This window comes from Xyrauchen texanus, chromosome 26 (genome assembly GCF_025860055.1).
Source record: "Xyrauchen texanus isolate HMW12.3.18 chromosome 26, RBS_HiC_50CHRs, whole genome shotgun sequence".
NCBI classification, from domain to species: Eukaryota; Metazoa; Chordata; class Actinopteri; order Cypriniformes; family Catostomidae; genus Xyrauchen; species Xyrauchen texanus.
In genome coordinates, this window is record NC_068301.1 from 41,573,265 (window position 1) to 41,589,769 (window position 16,505).

Sequence of the window (16,505 nt, forward strand, 5' to 3'; positions counted from 1 at the left end):
TACTTCTTTTAACTTAAAACTTGATTTTGATCATTAAGTCTCCTCACATTAATTCTCTCTCTGTCACATTCCTCATTGATAGGCCCAGAGGAGTGGTCTTTGTGTCCTCAGGTGTGAATCTCATCAATATTCATGATCGTTCACGCCTCCTCGCATATTACCATTCAGCTCTAAAATTGTCACACAAAAGTTAAATGACTATATTGTTTTGTATGAATGAGTGATCAGGATGATTTTCACATCATTTTGTAGCAAAATTCTAGGCTACAAGATCCAGTTCTCAAAAGTCAAATGTTTAGTATGTTTAGTATGTGTTATATGGCCTTATTATAGTGACTTAAAAGTTTTGTTTTTTCAAAAATCATGCATAAACATTTGTGGCAGCGGGGGCGTGGTCAAGCGCCCGTCCGGGAGAGAAAAGCGGTAAGGGCGCTCACACCTGAGCTAAAATGATGACTAACACCTGTGTCTGATTGCAGTAACATGAGGAGAGCGGCATAAAAAGGGCAGGAGCGACGGAGCAAGGGAGAGAGAAAGAAGAAAAGACTGTCTCTGGATACCCTGAGAGAAAAGATTAAAAGACTGACCCTTTAAGTTGACACTGAAAAGAAAAGATTAAAAGACTTACCCTTTAAGTTGACACCGCTTTCCTTGTATTGTTCTACATTGGTGCAGAAACCCGGGACCATTTTTTTTTTGTGATGGAACAAGGTCGCCCCATAGAGTCCTCCCAGCTGGCGGAAATCCTCCAGTCCCTCGCTAATCTCCATCAAGGCCACCAACAATCCCTGCTTGAGCTCCGGCAGGATCAAGATCGGCGGTTCTTCGAGATCATGCGGGCTCAGGCAGAGGACCGACTCGCTATCCGAAGCCTCCTCAGCCAGGAGGCTGCGTCAGCCCCAGCCGCGACCCCGGACACCCACGCTACGCTGCCCCCGCCCATGTTACAGAAGATGGGGGTGGCAGACGATCCTGAGGCCTTCCTCGACCTATTTGAGAGGACGGCTGAAATCTGGGGCTGGCCGCCCGAACAGTGGGCAGCCCGTCTAATTCCTCTCCTGTCCGGGGAAGCACAGCTCGCGGCACAACAACTGCCAGCGACGAACCTCCTGGCTTACTCTGACCTGAAGAGGGCCATTCTGCAGCGGGTTGGTCGGAGCCCGGAAGAGAATCGCCAGCTCTTCCGGAGCATGAAGCTGGAGAAGTCCGACCGCCCGTTTGCGTTTGTTCAATGGCTCCGGGACGCTTGTCGGCGGTGGCTGCTCGCGGGGGACCGCGACGTCGAGGGAGTCATCGATCAGGTGGTACTGGAGCAATTTACGCAAAGACTGCCCAGGAGAACGGCGGAATGGGTCCAGTGCCACCGCCCGGCGTCGCTGGAGGCAGCTGTTCAGCTCGCGGAGGACCACCTGGCGGCGATGCCGAGGGCAGATGAGCCCTCCCCCCCTCTTTCTCTCTCCCTTGCTCCGTCGCTCCTGCCCTTTTTATGCCGCTCTCCTCATGTTACTGCAATCAGACACAGGTGTTAGTCATCATTTTAGCTCAGGTGTGAGCGCCCTTACCGCTTTTCTCTCCCGGACGGGCGCTTGACCACGCCCCCGCTGCCACAACATTATTTTCTCAAAAATACAAACCTGTACATACATGTTGCTCACATATTATTGTAGCCCAGTTTGTGCTGAAGACAGTGTTATCAGACTTTAGACATTAATATGTTTTTAAGCAACTGAAAAAAGCACAAATGTCAAGCCATGTCAAAACTTCTCCAGGGCCCAAAACACCCTCAGACCCCAGAGGGTTAAGTAGAGAAGAGTTTTCTTTGGCCACTGGATTATTTTTATGTGTTAAGCATATAATTGTGCAGCTGAGTATGCCCTCTTTTAGCAAACCACATGGAAGATATGACACAGGTATGCAGAAAAAGGTATTGTGGACGACTCCTGTGAAATTGAATGAATAGAGAGGAGGCACTTACATTTTCAAAAAGAGAAATAAATAAAAATAGACAATGTCTGAGAGGAAAGGGCCTGGTGTCTCTTTTTTAGAGCTGCAGTACAAGACATATTTTAATGATGGGAGAGCAGCATAAGGATGCGTGCAATGCGCTTGCTTTAAATGGCCTGCTGGTAGCCGCAGCACTCGCTTACGGCCATACCACCCTGTGCAGGCCTGAACTCGTCTGGTCTCGGAAGCCAAACAGGGCTGGGCCTGGTTAGTACTTGGATGGGAGACTTCCTGGGAATACCAGGTGCTGTAAGATTTTGCTTTTCCTTGTTTGTTTTAACTCATACACTCCCCCCTGGCTCAACTGGGATTTATTTATTTGTCCTTGGAAATTGGTTGTTTGATTGATTTTCTTTCATTTAGCTTCCTCTGTGGCAAAGGACAGCCTGCTCATTTATCTTGCCTCCTACAGAAAGCAGTAGAGGGTTGTTTTTTTTGCTCTTTCTTGACTGCAACATAAAGAGTAGGAAAGTACAAACAAAGTGCAGTGCTTCCAAAATTTGGTGGACACATCCGAAAGAAAGCGTCCTGAGGTCATTTTGTAAGTAGAGAAGAGTTTTCTTTGGCCACTGGATTATTATTATGTGTTAAGCATATAATTGTGCAGCTTAGTATGCTCTCTTTTAGCAAACCACATGGAAGCTATGACACAGGTATGCAGAAAAATGTATTGTGGACGACTCCTGTGAAATTGAATGAATAGAGAGGAGGCACTTACCTTTTCAAAAAGAGAAATTAATAAAAAATAGACAATGTCTGAGAGGAAAGGGCCTGTTGTCTCTTTTTTAGAGCTGCAGTACAAGACATATTTTAATGATGGGAGAGCAGCATAAGGATGCGTGCAGTGCGCTTGCTTTAAATGGCCAGCTGGTAGCCGCAGCACTCGCTTACGGCCATACCACCCTGTGCAGGCCCGAACTCGTCTGATCTCGGAAGCCAAACAGGGCTGGGCCTGGTTAGTACTTGGATGGGAGACTTCCTGGGAATACCAGGTGCTGTAAGATTTTGCTTTTCCTTGTTTGTTTTAACTCATACACTCCCCCCTGGCTCAACTGGGATTTATTTATTTATCCTTGGAAATTGGTTGTTTGATTGATTGATTTTCTTTCATTTAGCTTCCTCTGTGGCAAAGGACAGCCTGCTCATTTATCTTGCCTCCTACAGAAAGCAGTAGAGGGTTGTTTTTTTTTGCTCTTTCTTGACTGCAAAATAAAGAGTAGGAAAGTACAAACAAAGTGCAGTGCTTCCAAAATTTGGTGGACACATCCGAAAGAAAGCCTCCTGAGGTAATTTTTTAAGTAGAGAAGAGTTTTCTTTGGCCACTGGATTATTATTATGTGTTAAGCATATAATTGTGCAGCTGAGTATGCCCTCTTTTAGCAAACCACATGGAAGCTATGACACAGGTATGCAGAAAAAGGTATTGTGGACGACTCCTGTGAAATTGAATGAATAGAGAAGAGTCACTTACCTTTTCAAAAAGAGAAATAAATAAAAATAGACATTGTCTGAGAGGAAAGGGCCTGATGTCTCTTTTTTAGAGCTGCAGTACAAGACTTATTTTAATGATGGGAGAGCAGCATAAGGATGCGTGCAGTGCACTTGCTTTAAATGGCCTGCTGGTAGCCGCAGCACTCGCTTACGGCCCTACCACCCTGTGCAGGCCCGAACTTGTCTGATCTCGGAAGCCAAATAGGGCTGGGCCTGATTAGTACTTGGATGGCAGACTTCCTGGGAATACCAGGTGCTGTAAGGTTTTGCTTTTCCTTGTTTGTTTTAACTCATACACTCCCCCTGGCTCAACTGGGATTTATTTATTTATCCTTGGAAATTGGTTGTTTGATAGATTTTTTTTTCATTTAGCTTTCTCTGTGGCAAAGGACAGCCTGCTCATTTATCTTCCCTCCTACAGAAAGCGGTAGAGGGTTTGTTTTTTTTTGCTCTTTCTTGACTGCAACATACAGAGTAGGAAAGTACAAACAAAGTGCAGTGCTTCCAAAATTTGGTGGACACATCCGAAAGAAAGCGTCCTGAGTTCATTTTTTAAGCAGAGAAGAGTTTTCTTTGGCCACTGGATTATTATTATGTGTTAAGCATATAATTGTGCAGCTGAGTATGCCCTCATTTAGCAAACCACATGGAAGCTATGACACAGGTATGCAGAAAAAGGTATTGTGGACGACTCCTGTGAAATTGAATGAATAGAGAGGAGGCACTTACCTTTTCAAAAAGAGAAATAAATAAAAATAGACAATGTCTGAGAGGAAAGGGCCTGTTGTCTCTTTTTTTAGAGCTGCAGTACAAGACATATTTTAATGATGGGAGAGCAGCATAAGGATGCGTGCAATGCTTTTGCTTTAAATGGCCTGCTGGTAGCCGCAGCACTCAGCTACGGCCATACCACCCTGTGCAGGCCCGAACTCGTCTGATCTCGTAAGCCAAACAGGGCTGGGCCTGGTTAGTACTTGGATGGGAGACTTCCTGGGAATACCAGGTGCTGTAAGATTTTGCTTTTCCTTGTTTGTTTTAACTCATACACTCCCCCCTGGCTCAACTGGGATTTATTTATTTATCCTTGGAAATTGGTTGTTTGATTGATTGATTTTCTTTCATTTAGCTTCCTCTGTGGCAAAGGACAGCCTGCTCATTTATCTTGCCTCCTACAGAAAGCAGTAGAGGGTTGTTTTTTTTGCTCTTTCTTGACTGCAACATAAAGAGTAGGAAAGTAAAAACAAAGTGCAGTGCTTCCAAAATTTGGTGGACACATCCGAAAGAAAGCGTCCTGAGGTCATTTTGTAAGTAGAGAAGAGTTTTCTTTGGCCACTGGATTATTATTATGTGTTAAGCATATAATTGTGCAGCTGAGTATGCCCTCATTTAGCAAACCACATGGAAGCTATGACACAGGTATGCAGAAAAAGGTATTGTGGACGACTCCTGTGAAATTGAATGAATAGAGAGGAGGCACTTACCTTTTCAAAAAGAGAAATAAATAAAAATAGACAATGTCTGAGAGGAAAGGGCCTGTTGTCTCTTTTTTAGAGCTGCAGTACAAGACATATTTTAATGATGGGAGAGCAGCATAAGGATGCGTGCAATGCTTTTGCTTTAAATGGCCTGCTGGTAGCCGCAGCACTCGCTTACGGCCATGCCACCCTGTGCAGGCCCGAACTCGTCTGATCTCGTAAGCCAAACAGGGCTGGGCCTGGTTAGTACTTGGATGGGAGACTTCCTGGGAATACCAGGTGCTGTAAGATTTTGCTTTTCCTTGTTTGTTTTAACTCATACTCTCCCCCCTGGCTCAACTGGGATTTATTTATTTATCCTTGGAAATTGGTTGTTTGATTGATTGATTTTCTTTCATTTAGCTTCCTCTGTGGCAAAGGACAGCCTGCTCATTTATCTTGCCTCCTACAGAAAGCAGTAGAGGGTTGTTTTTTTTGCTCTTTCTTGACTGCAACATAAAGAGTAGGAAAGTACAAACAAAGTGCAGTGCTTCCAAAATTTGGTGGACACATCCGAAAGAAAGCGTCCTGAGGTCATTTTGTAAGTAGAGAAGAGTTTTCTTTGGCCACTGGATTATTATTATGTGTTAAGCATATAATTGTGCAGCTTAGTATGCTCTCTTTTAGCAAACCACATGGAAGCTATGACACAGGTATGCAGAAAAAGGTATTGTGGACGACTCCTGTGAAATTGAATGAATAGAGAGGAGGCACATACCTTTTCAAAAAGAGAAATAAATAAAAATAGACAATGTCTGAGAGGAAAGGGCCTGTTGTCTCTTTTTTAGAGCTGCAGTACAAGACATATTTTAATGATGGGAGAGCAGCATAAGGATGCGTGCAATGCTTTTGCTTTAAATGGCCTGCTGGTAGCCGCAGCACTCGCTTACGGCCATACCACCCTGTGCAGGCCCGAACTCGTCTGATCTCGTAAGCCAAACAGGGCTGGGCCTGGTTAGTACTTGGATGGCAGACTTCCTGGGAATACCAGGTGCTGTAAGATTTTGCTTTTCCTTGTTTGTTTTAACTCATACACTCCCCCCTGGCTCAACTGGGATTTATTTATTTATCCTTGGAAATTGGTTGTTTGATTGATTGATTTTCTTTCATTTAGCTTCCTCTGTGGCAAAGGACAGCCTGCTCATTTATCTTGCCTCCTACAGAAAGCAGTAGAGGGTTGTTTTTTTTGCTCTTTCTTGACTGCAACATACAGAGTAGGAAAGTACAAACAAAGTGCAGTGCTTCCAAAATTTGGTGGACACATCCGAAAGAAAGCGTCCTGAGGTCATTTTGTAAGTAGAGAAGAGTTTTCTTTGGCCACTGGATTATTATTATGTGTTAAGCATATAATTGTGCAGCTTAGTATGCTCTCTTTTAGCAAACCACATGGAAGCTATGACACAGGTATGCAGAAAAAGGTATTGTGGACGACTCCTGTGAAATTGAATGAATAGAGAGGAGGCACTTACCTTTTCAAAAAGAGAAATAAATAAAAATAGACAATGTCTGAGAGGAAAGGGCCTGATGTCTCTTTTTTAGAGCTGCAGTACAAGACTTATTTTAATGATGGGAGAGCAGCATAAGGATGCGTGCAGTGCACTGGCTTTAAATGGCCTGCTGGTAGCCGCAGCACTCGCTTACGGCCCTACCACCCTGTGCAGGCCCGAACTCGTCTGATCTCGTAAGCCAAACAGGGCTGGGCCTGGTTAGTACTTGGATGGGAGACTTCCTGGGAATACCAGGTGCTGTAAGGTTTTGCTTTTCCTTGTTTGTTTTAACTCATACACTCCCCCTGGCTCAACTGGGATTTATTTATTTATCCTTGGAAATTGGTTGTTTGATTGATTTTCTTTCATTTAGCTTTCTCTGTGGCAAAGGACAGACTGCTCATTTATCTTGCCTCCTACAGAAAGCAGTAGCACTCGCTTACGGCCATTCCACCCTGTGCAGGCTAGAGGGAGCTAGTGAGCAATTGGGAGATTTGGCTGCAGTTGGAGAGGAAGGCTCTCCTCCATTTTGTGTTTTTTTTGTGTGTTTGTTTTTTAGTTTTTTGTCTGTTTAAACCACCTAACAGCAGCTTTTGCTGGCTGGAAGGTGGTTATTTTTATTCTTTCTCAAAAATGGATGGACTAATGGCAAACGACACTGGACTGGATAGAGGAACACGCATGGCAAACGACACTGGACTGGCTCGAGGAACACGCACGGCAAACGACACTGGACTGGATAGAGGAACACGCACGGCAAACGACTTTGGACTGGAGAAAAGACAACGAGATGGCAGTGGAATCAATCGAGATGTAAGGAAATAAGATGTAAAGAGAGTGTACTTAAAAGAAGCAACTGTAATGGTGGATGTAGGATATGTGAAAGACGCAAAGGCGGTGGACATCATTAAAGCGGTGACGGGGCAGATTGGAGAAGGAAGGATTTTAGCAGTCAGACCCAACAGAGTGAAGGAACACGAGGTAACACTGGAACACGAGGATGACATAGAGCTTTTAATGGATGGATTGAAAATAAAGGGCATTGATTGTGAGGTAAAAAGACTACAAAACAGAGAGTATGTTGTCTCCTTCATGCATTTACCAGTTTACACTGCTGACGAGGAAATTTTAAGCAAATTGGAGGGATGGGGAGTAACCCCCATCTCAAAAGTTAAACGAACAATGTATCCAGGCACTAGTATTGAGGACGGGACAAGGTTTGTTAAAACATGTTTCCCGAAAGAAGTTGCCTCCCTCCCGTACAGCACAAAAATAGAGACGGCGGAGGGCCCACAATATTTCCGGGTGATGCACAGCCACCAGGTGAAGACCTGTAGGCTGTGCATGAGCCCGACCATGTGGTAAAGGATTGTCCGAATTTAAGTGTTATAAGTGCGAGGAGAGGGGGCACTTCGCGAGACACTGCAACTCGGTAACGTGCCCGGATTGCAAATTGGTTTTAAACAGGTGTGAGTTTTGGATGGGGAGAGAGGAGGAGGAGCAGCAGGTAGATGGGCAAATGCATGAACGAGACAATGAAGAGCGAGAGGAGGAATTAAGAAGATTACAAAACAATGAATCAACAGGAAATAAAGATACTGAGGATCAAGTGGAAGCGTATAATGGACATGAAATACAAACACAACAAGAGGAGGAAACACAGATAGACTTGACTGAAAGTTTGGAAAGTGCCCAAATGGGTTTGACTGAAAGTTTGCAAAGTGAGTTGGACAATGTGGAACTTAATGATCAAAGGAATAAAGAACAACCGGCTGTAAAGGAAAGTGAAGGGGGAAAAGAAGAAGAAGATAAACAACTGAAGTCAACTAAAAGAAGAAGATCAATGAAGGTAATGCCCAATTTAGAGACTGCTAGAAAACAAACGCCTAAAAAGGACTCAATTGAGACTGGGAATAAGTATGATGTGTTAAAGGATCTGGAGGAGAATGAACTGACATGATGGGTTTTATCAATGTTTTTATAGTTTTCATGCTTTTAAGAATCGTTACTTTTAATGCTAGAGGACTTTTAGACATAAGCAAATTTGAAAAAGTGAAAGAAATGTGTAAAGGAGAGGATGTGATTTTTTTACAAGAAACTAACTGAAGAGAAGGGGTTATAAGTGAAATAAGGAAAAGATGGAATGGGGAAATTTTATTTAGCAACGGGGATGGTAGAATGGGTAGAGGAGTGGCAGTCTTAATAAAAGAAAACAGAGGTGTAACGTAAAACAGTGTATAAGGATAATGATGGGAAATGTATAGTGGTGGAAATGGAGTATGAAGAGAAGAAAGTAATTGTAGTAAATGTACATGCTCCTACAGAAGAGAAAGAAAAGAAAGGCTATTTTAATGGATTGAGGGAATTTCTAAAAAAACACAAAGAAGTTATTATGATGGGTGATTTTAACACGGTTTTTAGTAAATTGGAAATGGCAGAGGGAATGGTTTTTAAAGCGGATCAAGGAAGGAAAGAATTGAAAGTGCTAATGGAAGAAAACAATATGATTGATATATGGAGAGAAAGAAATGAAAAGAAAAAAGAATATTCGAGGAGACAATTGGTTGGGAATTTTATGTGTAAAACAAGAATAGATTTTATTTTATGTAGCAGAAATATAGAGGGTTTTATCGGAAAAATAAAATATGTAGAAACAAGCTTAAGTGATCACAAGCCAATTTTTATACAAATAGACTGGAGTACAATGAAAAGAGGGCCGGGAGTATGGGTTTTAAACACAGAGGTTTTAAAGAATGAAGATTATGTTTTAAGTATAAAGGAAATCATTGAAAAGGAAAAAGAAAATGGAATGTACTTGGAAGATAAAAGAATATGGTGGGAAAATGTGAAGTATCTAATCAAAAAGTTTACCATAAAATATTGTGGGATAATTCAGAGATGCAAAAAGGGTAAGGAAAGAGGAATAAGAGAACAACTAGAAATGGAATTGAATACGAAGGAAAAAGATTTACAAAAAGTAAAAGAAATAGAGGGAAAACTGAAAGAAATAGAAGAGAAGAAATATAACGGGGCACGATTAAGAAGCAAAGCAAAGTACACAGTAGAAGGAGAGAAATGTACTAAGTTTTTTTTGACTTGGAAAGAAGAAGGGGAATGTCACAAACAATTAAAGGAATACAAAGGGAAGATGGAGAGATAGTGGAAACAAATGAGGAGATATTAAAAACAATAAAAGCTATTTAAAGCAGAAGGAGTAAAGGATGAAGAAAAACTAGAATTATTGAAACAATTAAAGACAAAATTAGGAGAGGATGGCAAAAAAGTGTGTGACCTAGAGATAAGAGAAGAAGAGATAAAAAGAGCAATAAGTGAACTGAATAAAAGGAAAAGTCCAGGCATTGATGGTTTAGGGAATGAATTTTACATAACCTTTAAAGATCTTTTAACCGGTATTTTAAAAGAAGTATATGAAGAGATTTTTAAGAAAGATGAAATGAATCAGAGAATGGGGATGGGATTAATTAAGTTGATATATAAAAGAAAAGGAGAAAAAGTAGACTTAAAAAAATTATAGACCAATCACAATGCTGAATACAGATTTGAAAATTTTAACAAAAGTTTTAGCCAACAGATTAAAAGAGGTAATGCCAACCATAATCAAAACAAATCAAGTATATGGAGTGAAAGGGAAGGATATAGCAGACACAACAATAAGTATAATAGATAGAATAAGGTATATGAAAGAAAAAAACAGGGATGGATATGTTATTAGTTTGGATTTTGAAAAGGCCTTTGACAGAGTAGAACATGATTATTTATTTGAGATTTTAAGTGGGTATGGGTTTGGGGAAAGTTTTATCAAATGGATTAAAATTTTATATAAAGGAGCAATAACAAGAGTAAAATGTAATGGTTTTTTAACAGAAAGTTTTAAATTAACTAGGTCAATAAGACAAGGATGTCCACTATCAGCACTTTTATACTCACTAGTTGCAGAACCTTTGGGATTATCTGTTAAAAGAGATAAAGAAGTAAGAGGGATAGACATTGAAGAGAGTGGGGAAATGAAAAAATATTTCAATATGCAGACGATACAACGATAATGGTTAAGGATATAAAGAGTGTTAAAAAAGCAATGGAAGTGGTACAGACGTTTTGTAGGGGATCAGGGAGCAAGATAAATGAAGAGAAAACAGTATATATGAGATTTGGAGGGGCGAGTGTTTTAGCAAATGATTTTAAGTTTAAAGAATCAAAGGAAATAAAGATCTTAGGTGTTTTAATAGGGAAAGACGAAAAATATGTTGAAGAAGTAATGTGGGAAGAAATACTAGGAGGAATTGAAAGAAGGTTAAACTTTTGGAAACTGAGGACTTTAAGTTTAAAGGGGAAAGTTTTAATTGTAAATGTTTTAATGGTAGCAAAGTTATGGTATGTTTTATATGTGACGTCTATGCCAATGTGGGTGGAAAAAAGGTTGAAAAAATGTTTTTTGGATTTTATATGGGATGGAAAACCTCCAAGAATTGCATACGATACTATAATAGGAGAAGTAGGAAAGGGAGGGATGGGATTGATAGACGTGGAACAAAGAAAAAATAGCTTAAGAGTTAAAGTAATAAAAAGTATCTAGATGAGAAAAGTAAAACAGCATGGAAAAAGACAATGGAATATTTTTTAAATAAATGTGGGAATTTTAATTTGGGAGATAATATTTTATGGATGAAAACTAAGAATTGGATGGTGAAAGGAATGCCAGATTTTTACAGAGAATTGATGAGTGCTTGGGGGAAATTTTTAACTATTGTTAATTTTAATCTTCAAGGTAGAGAGAGCATTTTAAATCAGCCTTTGTTCTTAAACAGCGGCATTTTAAATCAGGGGAATGTGATTTTTTTAAAGAAATGGTGGGATGTTGGGATCACAAGAGTTAGAGATATTTTATATGAATTTAAAGAGGGATTTTTACCATTACAGTATATAATAGATACAATGGAAGTGGCAAAAGAGGATTTTAATGAACAAGAACTACAAAATAAGTATGAAATAATGAAAGAAGCAATACCCAAAGAGTGGATAAAAAGAATAGAAGATATGGAGGAAGAGAAATTAGGGAAAGAAGTACATGTAAAGTTGGGAGAAAAACTATATGCTTTTAATGAATGTACTGTGAAAATGTTTTACTGTTTTTTTAGAGAGGGGGTTTTTAGGAAACCAAAAGCCAATGAGTACTGGGTACAGAAATACAAAGATCTAAAAGAAGAGGATATATGGAATAGCATGAAAGGTATAATGATAGACGCAAAATTGGAGAGTTTTGAATATTTAATCAGACACAGAGCAATTTTTACTGACGTTATTTTAAAAAAAAATCCACATGGAAGATGAAAGTTTTTTACACTTGTTTTTAAATTGTAGAGAACTGGAAGATTTTAAGGAAAAGGGTAAAAGATTGATTGAAATGTTGAGAGGGGAATTAAATGAGAAGACTGTAGAGTGGAACAGAGTGGTGATGTTTGGGATGGAAGAAAAGGGTAAAAACAAAAGTTTTATTAATCTGTGTGTGATGCTAATGAAAAGTGCAATATGGGAGAGAAGAATTGTAGCAAAAAAGGAAAAAAATCATGTTGGATGTTTGGATTGTTTTTAAAAGGAAAACCGAATTGTATATTGAAGTATTGTTTGAGTATTTTAAATGTGAAAATAAGTTGGATGTTTTTTATGGTGTTTTTACCCCAAAGGTTTGTGGTGTTTTAAAGGATCTAATGTGGAAGTTGCCTGGAAGTGAAGGAGATTTTTAAATTATGTAAATGACATGTGATGTAGAAAGGTTGTGGAAGAAAATCTGTATCTTCTGTAGAAATCTGTATTTTCTGTATAAAATGTATATCTGTATATCTATCTATTTTAATGTATTTTATTGAAATTTTCTAATAAAAAAAAAAAAAAAAAATGCAGGCCCGAACTCGTCTGATCTCGGAAGCCAAACAGGGCTGGGCCTGATTAGTACTTGGATGGGAGACTTCCTGGGAATACCAGGTGCTGTAAGATTTTGCTTTTCCTTGATTTTTTAACTCATACACTCCCCCCTGTCTCAACTGGGATTTATTTATTTATCCTTGGAAATTGGTTGTTTGATTGATTTTCTTTCATTTAGCTTTCTCTGTGCAAAGGACAGCCTGCTCATTTATCTTGCCTCCTACAGAAAGCAGTAGAGGGTTTTTTTTTTTTTTTGCTCTTTCTTGACTGCAACATACAGAGTAGGAAAGTACAAACAAAGTGCAGTGCTTCCAAAATTTGGTGGACACATCCGAAAGAAAGCGTCCTGAGGTCATTTTTTAAGTAGAGAAGAGTTTTCTTTGGCCACTGGATTATTATTATGTGTTAAGCATATAATTGTGCAGCTGAGTATGCCCTCTTTTAACAAACCACATGGAAGCTATGACACAGGTATGCAGAAAAAGGTATTGTGGACGACTCCTGTGAAATTGAATGAATAGAGAGGAGGCACTTACCTTTTCAAAAAGAGAAATAAATAAAAATAGACAGTGTCTGAGAGGAAAGGGCCTGTTGTCTCTTTTTTAGAGCTGCAGTACAAGACATATTTTAATGATGGGAGAGCAGCATAAGGATGCGTGCAGTGCGCTTGCTTTAAATGGCCTGCTGGTAGCCGCAGCACTCGCTTACGGCCATACCACCCTGTGCAGGCCCGAACTCGTCTGATCTCGGAAGCCAAACAGGGCTGGACCTGGTTAGTACTAGGATTAGAGACTTCCTGGGAATACCAGGTGGTGTAAGATTTTGCTTTTCCTTGTTTGTTTTAACTCATACACTCCCCCTGGCTCAACTGGGATTTATTTATTTATCCTTGGAAATTGGTTGTTTGATTGATTTTCTTTCATTTAGCTTTCTCTGTGCAAAGGACAGCCTGCTCATTTATCTTGCCTCCTACAGAAAGCAGTAGAGGGTTTGTTGTTTTTTTTTTGCTCTTTCTTGACTGCAACATACAGAGTAGGAAAGTACAAACAAAGTGCAGTGCTTCCAAATTTTGGTGGACACATCCGAAAGAAAGCGTCCTGAGGTCATTTTTTAAGTAGAGAAGAGTTTTCTTTGGCCACTGGATTATTATTATGTGTTAAGCATATAATTGTACAGCTGAGTATGCCCTCTTTTAGCAAACCACATGGAAGCTATGACACAGGTGTGCAGAAAAAGGTGTTGTGGACGACTCCTGTGAAATTGAATGAATAGAGAGGAGGCACTTACCTTTTCAAAAAGAGAAATAAATAAAAATAGACAATGTCTGAGAGGAAAGGGCCTGTTGTCTCTTTTTTAGAGCTGCAGTACAAGACATATTTTAATGATGGGAGAGCAGCATAAGGATGCGTGCAGTGCGCTTGCTTTAAATGGCCTGCTGGTAGCCGCCGCACTCGCTTATGGCCATACCACCCTGTGCAGGCCCGAACTCGTCTGATCTCGGAAGCCAAACAGGGCTGGGCCTGGTTAGTACTTGGATGGGAGACTTCCTGGGAATACCAGGTGCTGTAAGATTTTTCTTTTCCTTGTTTGTTTTAACTCATACACTCCCGCCTGGCTCAACTGGGATATATTTATTTATCCTTGGAAATTGGTTGTTTGATTGATTGATTTTCTTTCATTTAGCTTTCTCTGTGGCAAAGGACAGCCTGCTCATTTATCTTGCCTCCTACAGAAAGCATTAGAGGGTTTTTTTTTTTTGCTCTTTCTTGACTGCAACATACAGAGTTGGAAAGTACAAACAAAGTGCAGTGCTTCCAAAATTTGGTGGACACATCTGAAAGAAAGCGTCCTGAGGTCATTTTTTAAGTAGAGAAGAGTTTTCTTTGGCCACTGGATTATTATTATGTGTTTAAGCATATAATTGTGCAGCTGAGTATGCCCTCTTTTAGCAAACCACATGGAAGCTATGACACAGGTATGCAGAAAAAGGTATTGTGGACGACTCCTCTGAAATAGAATGAATAGAGAGGAGGCACTTACCTTTTCAAAAAGTGAAATAAATACAAATAGACAATGTCTGAGAGAAAAGGGCCTGTTGTCTCTTTTTTAGAGCTGCAGTACAAGACATATTTTAATGATGGGAGAGCAGCATAAGGATGCGTGCAGTGCGCTTGGTTTAAATGGCCTGCTGGTAGCCGCAGCACTTGCTTACGGCCATACCACCCTGAGCGCGCCATTGAGCAAACAGGAAGTGAGTTGGCAGTTTGTGTTGAGCAGTCGGTGAGAGAGGCTCACCTTTTTTTTTTTTTTTTGTTAGTTTGAACAAAGTTTTTTTGATTTTGATTATTTAATCTTGTTTGTTTTAGTTGTATACACTTCCCAGCAGCATTTTGCTGTCTGGGGAGTATTTTTCAATTTTGAGTTTGTTTTCACAATGGATGGATTAAAAGGCAACGACACGGACACGGCAAAAGAAAGACGAGAGTTAACGGAAAGAGCAATGGATAAAAGACAACGAGATGGTCAACGGCGAATGGATTATAATGAGAGGATATATTCAAAAGAGGCTACGGTGATTGTGGATTTGACAGAAATGAGAGATGCAAGGGCAGAAGACATAATGAAAGCGGTGAATGAAAGGCTCGGAGGAGGGAAGATTTTAGCGGTGAGACCAAGACAAGGGAAGGAATATGAAGTTACATTGATAAACAAAGATGCGTGCGATCATCTGGAAGAAGGACTGATGATAAAAGAGAAACTTTGCGAAATTAGGAGACTGCAGACGAGAGAGTATGTGGTTTCTTTTATACATTTGCCTGCCTATATTGGGGACTCAGAGATTTTAGATAAACTACAGACTTGGGGAGTTACACCTGCATCTGTTATCAAGAGGAGAGTGTACCCGGGCACGGACATTGCTGATGGTACAAGGTACCTAAGGGTCAAATTCCCAAAGGAGGTTACATCACTGCCTTATAGTACCAAATTTGATACTGAAGAAGGCACTCAATACTTCCGGATCATGTATGATCGTCAGGTTAAAACCTGTCGATTGTGCATGAATCCGGGACACATGTTCAAAGATTGTCCTGAGTTCAAATGCTATCAGTGTGAAGAACAAGGACATTTTGCACGGGATTGTTATGCCGTTAAGTGCCCAGACTGCAGAAAGGTGATGGTAAGATGCGAGTGTTGGATGGAAGAAGAGAATGAACCAAGGAATGCAGAGTCAGACGATGTAGGTGGGCAAATGCTGAAAGAAATTGAACAGGAAAATGCTAATGAAACTGAAAAAGAAGGAGGAGGGAATAAAGAGACTAATGTGGAGAATCAGGAGGAGATGGAAGAGAAAAGACAGGAAACAGCAATGGATGAAGGAAGCTGGACAACACTTGAAGTATCACAAGAAACTATGGAAGAGATGGAGAGGCAAGGACATGAACTAAACGATGAAGAAAAGGAAGAAGAGACAAATGAGAAAGGAGCAGAGAAAATGTACTGCAGAAAGGACGGAAGGGAGACATTAAGAAGACGAACTGTTAAGGTAATACCAAATGTGGATTTTGCCAAGAAAGAGACTTTTAAGAAAAGAAAAGTGTAAAGAAATGAATATGTGGGAAAACAGATTTAAAGTGCTGATGGAGGATGAGGAGGAAGAAGGTGATTAAGAAAACAGAAATGTTTGTTTTTAAGTATTTATTTATTTATTTAATTTTTATGCTTTTAAATATTGTATCGTGGAATGCTAGGGGTTTACTGAACATGGAGAAATTTGAAAAGATGGAGGAGTTATGTAAAGAAGCAGATGTAATTTTATTGCAAGAAACAAATTGGAAAAATGAAAGTGTTAAAAGGTTACAAACAAATTGGGATGGTAATATATATTTTAACAATGGAGATGAGAAAGCAAGTAGGGGGGTAGCTATTTTAATTAAAAGAGGAATATGTGAAAAAGAAAAGGTAATATTTGATGATAGAGTGCGAAAAAGTATGGCTGTGAAAATAGAAAAAGGAGAGGAGGATTTTATTATTTATAATATTCATGCACCAAATGAAGAAAAAGAAAAGG

The 16,505-nt window shown here is 40.0% G+C and overlaps 9 pseudogenes; all 9 read left to right on the plus strand.

Moving 5' to 3' along the window:
• The first annotated feature begins 2,141 nt into the window (after positions 1–2,141).
• LOC127620429 (uncharacterized) lies at positions 2,142–2,260 on the plus strand (annotated as a pseudogene).
• A 629-nt stretch (positions 2,261–2,889) lies between these two features.
• On the plus strand, positions 2,890–3,008 carry LOC127620508 (uncharacterized; annotated as a pseudogene).
• A 633-nt stretch (positions 3,009–3,641) lies between these two features.
• On the plus strand, positions 3,642–3,760 carry LOC127620512 (uncharacterized; annotated as a pseudogene).
• Positions 3,761–4,391: 631 nt separating this feature from the next.
• LOC127620500 (uncharacterized) lies at positions 4,392–4,510 on the plus strand (annotated as a pseudogene).
• A 632-nt stretch (positions 4,511–5,142) lies between these two features.
• On the plus strand, positions 5,143–5,261 carry LOC127620480 (uncharacterized; annotated as a pseudogene).
• A 632-nt stretch (positions 5,262–5,893) lies between these two features.
• LOC127620490 (uncharacterized) lies at positions 5,894–6,012 on the plus strand (annotated as a pseudogene).
• Positions 6,013–6,644: 632 nt separating this feature from the next.
• Positions 6,645–6,763, plus strand: LOC127620488 (uncharacterized; annotated as a pseudogene).
• Positions 6,764–13,138: 6,375 nt separating this feature from the next.
• LOC127620506 (uncharacterized) lies at positions 13,139–13,257 on the plus strand (annotated as a pseudogene).
• A 632-nt stretch (positions 13,258–13,889) lies between these two features.
• Positions 13,890–14,008, plus strand: LOC127620409 (uncharacterized; annotated as a pseudogene).
• Positions 14,009–16,505: the final 2,497 nt, after the last annotated feature.